We start from the raw sequence: 12181 nt of genomic DNA, 5'->3' as shown, positions 1-12181 counted from the left end.
GGTTCCTGATGCAGAGAAGCTTGTGCAAATTTGGGCAGTGTCTGTGGGTCAGGGTCACTTGCAGAGCTCCATGTGGACAGAGCTGGGACCAAACAGTGGGCTAAAACCAGCAACCCACAGCTGCTCTTGGTCAACAAGAAGAAAACTGGTTATTAAAGAGCTGCTCATGAAGTGAACACCATCCCTTTGATCCACAAAGTGTAATGATATTACCGTGCCTGTGACCACCTCATTTAAGACAGGAGCATCATTTACAGACCAAAAGGAAGAAAACTGAAGCCACACAACCACAGTTCAGCTTGGGGTTTCCCAGTCTTTTCAGCCTGGACTTTGTGGCTACACTAATAGCTTATTTTAACATGCCTTTGAGAGGTCTGTTTTCCTGAAAAACAAACAACTTTGAGAATGTTGGGGCATCATAATATTCCCCAGGTTTGTGGGCAGGACTTAGGGCCATTGCTTGGCTCATGGACTTGTGTCAAGCTGCGACAGGCAGGGGCCAACTAGGAGACCCACACCATAAGGGCATGAGATGTATCACCAGAAGGGTTCATGGCCACAGGATGCTCTAGCAGCTGCAAGGGAGGACAGAGCAGAGGGCTTTGGAGGTGAAGGGCTGCCTTCAAAAGCGAGAGTGGCCAAAGGTATTTGGGCAAAGATAGTATCAGCAGAGCTGACTCAGAAAAGCTTTGCTGGAAAGAGCATAACCAGGGAAATCAGAAATTTATGCACTTTTGTTCCAGAGGTCACATCTGTTCATACAATCTTTGCATCTTCATACTTATAATTTGCCCATGATATTTCAGTCTAGAGCCAAGCTCCTAAGTTTAACACTTAAACTGAGGAAAACAGAATCCAGGATGATTAGCTGGGTTTCGGTTTTACTTACAGGGGCATAAAATGCAATTAATGATGGTGTTGCTTCAAAGGGACCAAAAGACACCCTCCGCATGTGGATGCTGTCAGGCACAGGACTAATCTCCACTTCATTATTGCCTCTCTGTCAAGCAAAGAATGAGGCTGGATTCAGGTTCTCCCCTTCCATTTTCCACGTCCTGATAGAAATGGCTACTGCATCAGTGCCCTTCATCAATCCAGACATTAGCTTCACCACTCACACTGACTCCTGAGGCTGATCTTATCTGATAGCTGGAGACCCATGAAAATACAGACAGACCTGGTGCAGCCTTCTCTTCCTGAGTACATGGTTCAGCCAGCCCTGGAATATTTTCCCAGTTCAATGGTAGTACCCAGACAGTAAATAAACCACAAAGTGCAAAGTGAGAGCATGCCTCGGAGTCACACTGGAGGGACGACTGGCACTTCCGAACTGGGAAGCCAGGAGAGCTCGACTGGTATTTTGGGGTCATGGAGACATCACTACAAGTTTGCTCTGTTTAGTTGTCTGCACCACAGGGCTGACCACGTCTAGTGTCTGGTTTTCCCTCTCTTTTTATAGACAGAGGAACCACCTGGCTGTGTGAACCTACCCCCATTTGTCAGACCTGCCACAGAGCTCCTCTGTTTGGTCACCCCCGTCTCCTGCCACCTGCTCCTTTCCCCCTCTCTGGGCAGGATGTGAAGAGCTGGGAACGTGTGCCCAGGGCTCAGCACCTCCCCTGGTCACATCACAGGCTCACGTGAAAAACAGGCCCCTGTGCACATGTTGCATTTGGCCAAGTCACCCTCAGGTGCAAGCACAACAAAAATTTAGCCATTAAACCACTGTTGTAATCCTTCTTAAGCACAGGAGCAGGTTCCCAGCATAGAGAACTTTCCTAAGGCAAAAATAATAGGAACCTACAGCCTGCTGGAGAACCGTTTTGATGGGTTTGTGCAAGCTCTGGTGACTACACTGTGCGGTGCTGGGGGAGGCAAACGGAGCATCAGACCAGTGAACAGCAGCTGGCATCCAGCAACCATCTTGCCTGCTGGGAGCATCCAGCAGCCGAGCTGGTTTGCATCTGCCAGTGGAGATGTTCTGGAGGACCGGCCTGATCCAACGGCCTCAGGGGAAAGGACAGGGGATGAGCACCTCCAGTGCTATTAAGCATCTTTTTCTGCTCAGGTACCAACTGCCCCAGCATTGTCATCTTCTCGCCCATCCTCTCCCAGATTTCTGCCAGCCCATGTGAATCAAGCTCAGTCTTTCTCCACCTTTCCACTGTTCTGATAATTCACAGATAATAAACCAGGTTTGGCAAATCTACCTTTTCCCATAGCATTAATTAAAAAAGCTCAGATAACTTAAAAGCATGGAAGAAGTATAAATTGTCACAAGACCAAGGCAGCACAAGGAGCAAGCTGGAGCTCTCGGTAATCTGAGCTTAGACAAATATTGGGTCTTTTTGCCCAGCTCCCACACCTCTCCCCACAAAGCAGGGGTGTTGGACACATCTCCCAAAACCAGCTACTCCACCAAAGTTTCAATGTCCAAAGGGGCCAAGTTACCCAATGATGGGTTCCATCAAAGCTGTGAAAGAAAGGGAAAAATTGAGTGTCAGCTATGAATGCAGACATTGCTCATGAAGATGAGCTCTCCTCAGTGATTTCTCCATGAACAAGCTGAATGAGGGAAATCTGGGCAGATTTTGTGTCCAATATTTTTAAAAGGATGGTGTGTTAATGGGTAGTCATGAGGAAAACACACAGAGAAACGATCCAGAGGCTGAAGCAACAAGAGGCTTCATAAGCCCAATTTGCTCTTAGCTTATCAAAAAAATGAAGCCTGAGAGCTGGTTTGATTGCATCACGTAAGCCTCTTCACAAGGAGCAAGATCGAGGTCCTAAAGGAGTCTTTAGCCTGGCGGTGAAAGGCAGAACAAGAATCAATAGCTGAGAGTCAGACAAATTCCAAGTGGAAACAAACAGCGAGGGTGATCAGCCAGAGAAACCGCTGCGGGAAGCGGTGGATTCTCAGCCTTCCTTCAAGATGAGATGCTTTCCTGGAAGACATGCTTTTGCCAAATGCACATGGCAGGGCGTGATGCACAGGTAAAAAGGATTAAATTTAAGGCCCGTATTCAGGAGATGAGACAGGATGATCTAATGTCCCTTCTTGGTCATAAACATGATGGATCTAGAAGTCTGTGAAAGTTGGCAGAGATGCATTTCCCCAGTCTGCCCCTGCACATGTAATGCTTACTCCATTTAATAAAACCTCGTATTAAAAATATCTCAGTAATTTTCTGTAACAGCACTTCTTTCAAGAGCAGGCATTGCCCAAATGCTAACAAAACCCTTCTTCATAACTCAATCGCCCCCAAAAAAACAGTGTGATGTCCAAGACAAGACTGGCCCAGGGAACCCGTCTGAGACTCAAAATTACTTATTCCTCTTTCCACTAAGAAAAACAAAACAGGAAACAGAGCAAAGCAAAAATTAAAAAAAAAAAAAAAAGGGGAGGGGGGAACCTCACCACTGGGCATTTGCAGAGTGCCATCCCAGCTACTTTAGCCAAAACACAGATTTCTGCTATTTGAGGTAAATCGGTGGGTGTTTCAGGACTGGCACCATGGAAGATGGGGGCTGGACAGCCCCATGAAAACATCAGGAGAGAGCAGCTAAACTGCAAAAGTGAACTGCAAAAGGCCACTTCCCTTTCCCCAGACAGTGAAAAGCCGATCCTGAATACAGCTTTTTAAATATATTTATGTTATATTGAAGTTTTGGCCTTATCTCAGGCTGGTTCAGCATCATGAATGTCAGAGGTTTTGCATCACTGTAGGAACCATTTAAGGCTGAGGGGTTTTTGGGAGGGAGGATATGGAGCCACAGGTGGCAGTCACTTGCAGCAATGTAACCCTCAGACTGAAACTGGGCAAGAACAAGGCAGATTTACTGAGTGTCCCTGAGATTTAAGTGAGCGCAACTCCACTGTGGAATCGTGCCATTCGTAAATTGGAGGCAATGAATCATCTGTGCTGAGCACAGGAACTCACTTTGACAAAACTTTCTATCCCCCCACCCATCAGACCACCAGGTTATTGTCTCCTACCATCATGTTACTCAATAAAAAGATTTTTAGGGACTTTTAACTCACTCAGGCTGAAATTCCTGTAACTTGCACTTTCTAAGAAAAATCCTCTGAAAACCTTACATTAAGTCTTAACAAGGCATGGCCTCGCGCTTTCCTCTAGCACAGGAGTGATTCCCTCTAAGAAGTGAGGCCAGGTGAGCACGTCTCTAAGCTGACTTGATAGTACCCCATTAAAAAAGGGAGACCAACATTAGTTCCTGGTAATCCTGGAATTTCTGGATTAAAGGATGGTCCAGAAACCAACTGTGGATTCTTCTGCATCCGCTTGAAATATGTTGGTCTGATTGTTTTTTATATTTTTTCTAATGGAAAACTCTACAATGACAATTAAAATGAAAATTGACGACAGGTCAATATAAACAACGTTTGTTTATGCAGAGCTCATCGAACAGGTCTGGAAGGGCTTCAAACCCTGTTTACCAGTCCCTTCCCAATTTTATTATCTTAAAAGTAGAAACCGCCCCCCCCCACCCCCTGTAGATCTCAGGGATTTCAAGTTCATTTGTGACTTCAGAGTCACAACATCTAAATTTCCCTTTGCTGACTTGTCGAATGTTACCAGAGAGTGATGTTAATCTACTTATCACAAGGCAAGAGAGGGACCAAACTGCTGCCAGGGAATCACCAGTCACAGTGATAAAACCCTTTGCCCCTTCTGAGACCTGCTCCATCCCCTGCAAATGAGCACATGCAGGCACAGGAACTGCTGGGATATCCCACAGGACAAAGAGGGAAACTGAGGCACTAGGCAGCTCAGCAGTACCTAGGCAAACCCCAGCAGGTAGGAGGTGTGTCCCACGCGTGCCCTATGTGCAGGTGCTTGGAAGACACATCTTTGCACATAAATGCACGTTTGTGCCCTGCCTCAGGGTGGGCTGAACCAGATCTATCCATGCTCACAGGATAACAGCCCGAGGAGGTTATCTGCACAAACTTCGAGGTGGTTTAGAACCCAGCAGGAGAGGGAAGCGGAGCAGTTAACAATTCAAACTCGGTTTCAAAGCAATCGTAGAATAGCTCAGAGTAGAAGGGACTGGCAGTGATCCCCTCATCCCACCACCTGCCCCACCACCAATGCTCCAGCAACCTGTCATAGAAGCTGGTGAGCTTGGCAGGGTGGGAGGAAGACTCATAGGATTCACTGATTAATTACTCCTTGGAGTCTCTTAGCTGCCTCAGCAGCAGTAGCAGATAACAACACACTTGCTGAAACTCTGCTAGGTGACTCAGACAAGTCCTGTAAACTTTAATGAATTGATCTTGAGGGAGCTTTCCTATAAACTGACCTTATGCAGCAGGTCAGCTTTAACAGCAGGATGGCTCTGTGCTCTCTCTGGGTCCATTTTTTCCAGCTTTCTGTGGACTAACACTCATTAATTTTATGGGAGTGATTTGACACATTAATTTACTCAGTCCAGATTTGTCCATGAGGCCCCTTCACTGCCCCATTGAATGTATCCACCCAGTGATTAATATCCAGCAGAGGAAATGTTCTGCTTTATTAATAGACACAATAATGTCTGTCTTAATGAGACTCCTGCAAAAGCAATTCTAGTACTCATGGGCTTCTGTTTTTAAACAAACTTCTGCAGAAGCAGCTGGTGGCTCAGACCAGCCAGCAGCTGAGCTTTGGGCTGGTCGCTTCTGGGATATGAAGTGCTGCCATAGTGTCTGGCCTCATGATGTGATGGGAGCCCAGGCCACCCATGACAGCCTCCACTAGGCTTGGGATGAGGCTCTATTTTGGTGGTCTGCAGCACCAACCCTTGGAGTCAGCCAAGCTCAACCAGCAGCACTGCTGGCCATACTTCATCACTCCATCACCTTTTCAACCCGTAAAGCATTGAGGGAAGGAGGGGTACAAGTCACAACACCAGGAGAGAAAGATCTACTTAGAGAGCTCCAGAAGAAAACAAGACAAGGTGATGTAGAGCATCTCCATTGTCAACTACAAAATAATCCTGGTGCTCCAGCAGGCCAGGACCTCCCTAACCAACCCATAGATCTAACCTAAGGTTCAGGCATAAAAAAGTTTCAGTCTACACCTACCCCATTTCTTTCAACCTTTCCCTCAATATATGTTACTGGCCATGGTCAAGAGACAGGTATATGGCATGGTGGAGTGTAACAGCAGCTCTTACATTTCATGAGCACCCAAGGAGCACACCTGTGGTTGGTTGACGTTGCTCAGTGCAATCCACCCCCATCACACACAAGCATGTCCAAAAAATCACCTTTCCTTACTGAGCAAAATGAACCCACATAGCCATAATTAGACAAATATTGTTAAAGGAAAAACTATATGTGAATGTAGACTAAACATAGCTCTTATGCCAGATAAAACTGTGTTCACTACACTGAAAGAGGAACTGTTCATGCCATAACAAACGGTCAAACATGATACTTCAGAACAAATATACATATATACTCCATCTATATTTATAATGTTGAAAAAGCATATAAAAGCCTGATCTACCTTCCAACACAGTCAAAAGACAGACAGCCATTGACTTTACGGAATGCTGAAGGAGGACACGAAATAGTAACACAAGCTGGAGGACACAGGTAGGGTCATTTGAATGCTGGTCTTAGACCATGAAAAAGAAATTTTCTCAGTGTGAATGAATTGATTGTTCAAGCTGCTGCCTGAAATACTTAGGAAACATTTGTTTCTGGAGTGCACACTCCTTAGCATCAGTATGACATTCAAGGTTGTGTTCACCATTACCTTTAATTCAATTTCTTATCACCTAATGGTGGCTTTGGGAAGCTGCTTGAGAAAAGCCTACCCAGATAGAGAGAGCTTTCCTAAGGTCTCCATCATGGAGCCCTCACCTTGCATGCTGCAGCCTGCCCTCTCTGTTCTTCACTGTCCTGGGAAGCTCAAGCCACTGCAGAGAACCACTTCTTGATTTTGATAAATGCAGGAATCATCTCATGAAACCACCCAGAGAGAACAAGCGTGGAGCCTCACAGGGATGCGTTAGCTAAAACCACTCCTCAGCCCCTGGTTTTGCGTGTCTACACTGCAGATTATTTGTTTACAAGAAAACACACGCAGGTCCACTGGAGACTGGAGCCACAGCCTCAAAGCTTTCCTCACCCTCTCTTTGTCGTATTTTTTCATGCAAACGTTTATCATTTGTATTTTATCTTATCAAAATCACACATCAGCAGTTAAATCAGTAACCAGGAAGATGCTATAGGTTAGAATTTGGGTGTAATCTCCTGTTGTAAAGGAAAATTTTCATTTCCAGCTGGAATAAATTGGAAATCTCTCATGTGAAGGTGAGGAGGGAGACCTTCAAAAAAGAAGTATTTGCCAGAAGCCATTTGCCATCCTACCATTTTACATCCTTTTTGCTGTCACAATTGATCATTTTTGAATATACAGATCACACGTTTATAAAATATCAAGGCTATCCAGGTACTATAATTTATTATCACAACATTTCAGAAAATACAGCAGGCTTTATTTTGAGGGGTTTCAGCCTGTTTCTGTCAGGAGGCCAGCCAGGAACTGGATGCACACAACATACCAACCTCACTATTTCACCACAAAAGCCTAAAAGTGGTGTGTGAAGCTTCCAGCACAAGAGGAACCCCCAAGCCAGCTGCAGCAGCCCCCAGCAGGCACAACGATCACTGCAGTGCCCTTGCAACTGAAATACTCCGTTCTATTCATGGGGCAGCACATGACAGCACCCATGTGTTTAAATGCCGGCTAAGACCAGAGCTAGCGGTCTACCAGGGCTCCTGACATTATCTGGGGGAAAGCAATGCCAAGAAACCATCCATACCACCTGGAAAACCATTGCTTTCTCCCATTTCTCTCTTTGTAATAATTCCTGTAAATGTTATTTTAGCGATGCCTCAACATTTTGCACTGTCCCTTTTTGGCCTAACGCTGCCTCGCCATCCCCACGGAAGGGCCTGAGCCTTGGGCTTTGCAGATTAAAGTCACGCTTCAGCCAGACCAAGGTGACACAAGCCTGCTCCAGCAACCCATTCCGTTTTGCAAGAGACAACAGGCTACATTCAGAAGGGCAGGGAGGGGAAGAAGAAAAAGAGAAAAAGAAAAGCCCATGTACACATGTGCACACACTTGCACACCTTTTCTGTGTTCTCACACACAAGCTTTAAAAAGAAACTTTCCAAGAGTTCAGCTAAAGTTAAAACAAAGCAGGTAACGTGAGACTCGGTGCCAGAGCTGAATGGAAAGTACTCGGGGTCTGACTGACCTGCGCTGCCGTCCAGCGGCTCCCGCGAGACCACCCAAAAATGTTCCCTGCTTCTGCTGGAGTCAAGCGAGCCACATCATCTCCCTCCAGGGGTGGTGCAGCTTCTTGCTAGAAGCCATAAAATAAATAAATAAATAGAAGCAAAGGGAGGGAGAAGGGGGTGGTGTGGGGGTGGAGAAAAGAAATCCCAAAGAGAAAAGGCCAAAAGGAAATGACCTCCCCTGCTATTAAACAGGTGACAGACAGGTATTATAAATGCATCGTGGGTTGGAAAGGAAGGGTGAGGAGGTGACACATTGGGCCTTTCGGCTCAAAGAGAGGCCAGGAAGGGGACAGGACCACAGACAAGTGCAATCTCACGGTGTTTTTTTGGCAACAGCCAGGACAGACACGGCAAGACCGCTGTTGGCAGGACACATCCAGAACAGCAACTAGGAAAAGAGAGTGGCTGCAAAGCACTGAAGGGAGGGAAAGGAGCCTCAGATCCTCTGGCTGCACTGAAGGGATAAGGGCGTGGATTGCATGGTCATATTTTCCAGCCAACTGCAAAGAGCTACATTAATTCCTCCAGCCATCACTTGCCTTTGAATGTGATCGTAGGAAGGGTTTGCAAAGCAGCAGCATCCTGTTCCCCAACACAGCCAGGGTGCTGTCACAGCTTTTTTTTATAGGAAGGGAGCAAGGATACAGAAGCTAATTACTTAAATAATTACCTAATTACTCTAAGCACCCTCAGCCTACCCCATCTCCACTCTGGGATGGGGTGGGTGCAGCTGAAACTCCCACCACTAACTTGTCCTGTCACATCTCGTGTAAAGCACTTCATCCCACCACCCAGGGCTAAAAGTTCCTAAAACATTTTGGGTCTAAAAAGCTCAAAGCAAGCCCTGCTAAAAGAAAACTCTGGGGCACAGGTTTGCTGAGGAGCTGGTTATGGGAGCGGTCTATCTCTCAATAGCCCAAACAGGAGATGATGGGAGGGCTGCAGACAACCTGTCTGCTGCCCATCACAGGGTCCTTCCCACCTGGGCTACCCTTGGGAAGTGTGTCCTGCCTTGTCTGGTCCACCATGCACATCCTGCCCACCAGCCAGCCTGCCATTACCATCTGTAGTTGGGTGTATGTTCTTTGGCCCACGGCGCTCTCCTGTGCCACCTCAATATGGCTGTGAGCTCCTGAAAGAGCCAGCAGCAAGGGCCAGGGCACACACGCAACTGGAAATGAGCACCTTTCCCTTCCCTCCTGCCTGTCTTGTCCAGCCTCCATCTGTGGCTGGGGAAAAGTAAAAGCTTTGGGCAGAAACTGGGCATCCTAGAGCTCACCAAATCCTCAGGGTGGGACAGACCTCAGAGCAGGGCCACCTTGGTCAGGTTGCTCAGGACCACGTCCAGTCATGCTCTGAGTACATCCAGGGATGGAGGATCCACAACATCTCTGGACAACTTGGTTCAACATTTGGCCACCCCCCCCACCCCCCCTCTGCCCCCCATAAAAAAGCTTTTTCTTATTTTTAAGTGGAATTTCCTGTATTTCAATCCGTGCCAGCCAGTGAGGCCTCACCCTGGCCATGGAGACCCTGAGGTCCCCAGGGGGGTTCAAAAATCCCGCTTCTGAGGTGTCCCTGTTCCCTGGATGTGGGTGTCACCCTAAGAGCCCAAACCAGGAGGACATAAGCCCTTCAAAAGGAGATGCAGATGAATATGAAACAAAAAGTTTGGAGATTCAACTCTTTTTATTATGGAAGTCTATAAAATAGCCACATGGATTATTTTTTTTTTAAGATCACAAAATACACAACATTCATTTTAATATGCAACACATAATATTATATACATATTAAAAACCACATGACTGAAACACATGTTCACACGGCACCAATTTCATAATGAAAAACCTCACAAGTGCTTTTTTCTTTTTTTTAATATTAAAAACAACTGTGATAAAACATATTAATATTTTTCCAGACAATGTTTACAATAAAGAGAAAAAAAATCATATTTTACTAAAAAACAAATATTTAACAGCAAAACTTTATACTAAATATCTATTTTGAATTATAACAAAAATAGTACTTATAATAGTTTATAAAGACAGACAAAAAAAATTTGTGTATAAAATAATATTATAGCAAATTGGACTGTGCTAAGAAAAAAAAAACAAAAACAATTCTGAGATTCAAAGTGCTTTACTCTGCAAACCCACTGCAGCAACTTTTTTTTAGTCAAGTTATATTAGTTAGGAATGGAAAAACAAAAGCATGACTTACTTATGCCTAGATTAAATACCCACACACACAAACATTATATATACACATGATGTAAGCATATATATATAATGGATGTATGCATCTTACATTACCGCTCTCCAATCAACCACTCACTCAGAAGCATGTTTGGTTTTCAATTTGTAATGACATTGGAAGTTAAAATAAAAATTTCAGCGAAACCCTTCACTGATTTCCCATAAGCACAAGTGGGACCGAGCCCTTTCAGAAAAGTCTGCCCAAGAGCTCTGGCTCACCGCGGTGTGGCACGAAGCCCCCCATGAGCTTTAACCAGACCTTTTCACCTTGCTGTCCCTTCCCCTCTCCAGCTTTCCCCTTTTTCAGCCTCCTCTCCCCCAAGCACAGTCTTATTCCCTTGACAGATGTCAGATGGAATTGGGAGCTCCTGGGGAGCACCTGGCAGTGGATCTCGGATGGGTTTTCACCCTGCAGCTCCTCCCTGCAGACCACCCACCTCCTGTCCCCATCCCTGTGTCCTACAAGGGCTCATTGTCCACAAAGACCATGGACACCCTCACATGCACTTTTACCTTTCCCCAAATGCTTGCCCCTGGGAAACTCACCCCTTCTTGTCGCATTCAGGTTTCTGTGCTCCTTTGCTTCTTTTGCTTTTTGGGATTTCAATTGCAATTAATCTCCTTTTGTCAATGGGACATTTTTCTCTCCATCAGGGCCAAAGAAAATACCTGAAATCTCAACAGTGCCTGAGCTTGCGGTGTTTCACTCAAAATTTCCAGGCTGGCAAACTAGCTGAGCCTCTGCTTCAGAGACATGGTGCACATAGCCAGAAGCTCCTGAGACCTTGCTTTTGGGTTCAGCATGTTGTTTGCCAACCAGAAAGAAAGGTCTGGATCTGAATGGCATCTCCTAGAAGACTGGGAGTTTTCTTTCAGGTTAAATCAACCTGAAAATCAAGCTATGCCACAGTGGTGTGAGCAAAGACCATCCACCGGGCTGCTCCTGGGGGGTTTCTCACAGCTTGGCTGACGGCAATCCCATCTCAAGTGCTTCTCCTGGCTAAAAAAACTGCCTCCCTCCTCCTTGCCCCCACCAGACGACAGGCTGGCAAAGGTAGCCATCACCATCGCTCACTTCACACTTCCTTCGACCTTCCAAAGAGGCACCCACTCGTCAAAAGCACAACCTGCAAAGCAACCTGGTAAGCCGCATCTGCCGCTTCGCCTTTCTTATTTCAACCCCTCTGACTTATCTGTACACCCTTAAAGCTGAAAGCCAAGCTGCCCACCCAAGCACAAGATCTTTTCCCATCATGGTTAGGAGAGGTCTCAGCCATGGTCCTTGTGTTCTTTTCCACCTCAGAGGGCAAGAGATGGGAGAGGAGTGGGGCTGGGCAGGCTGGGAAGAGATACCTCAAGTCAGAGAGGGATCTCCCAGCCCCGTGCTTGGCTCTGGTCTGAACCAAACACCTGCCGGGGCACTCGGAGAGCTTTTGCTCTGCACCTACATGCGAGGCTGTGTTCACTTTCAACACAACCCACCCATCTCACACGCAACCCAGAAGCCTCTTGCATGCAAAAAATAAAATAAAATAAACCGACCCAGCAAATCAAATGCAAGATACCTTGGTGGCTGCTTGCTTGTGCTGGAGAAGCTTTG

Source organism: Falco rusticolus, chromosome 1 (assembly GCF_015220075.1).
Source record: "Falco rusticolus isolate bFalRus1 chromosome 1, bFalRus1.pri, whole genome shotgun sequence".
Classification (NCBI taxonomy): Eukaryota; Metazoa; Chordata; class Aves; order Falconiformes; family Falconidae; genus Falco; species Falco rusticolus.
The sequence above is the reverse complement of the archived record's forward strand: the minus strand, read 5'-3'. Positions refer to the sequence as shown.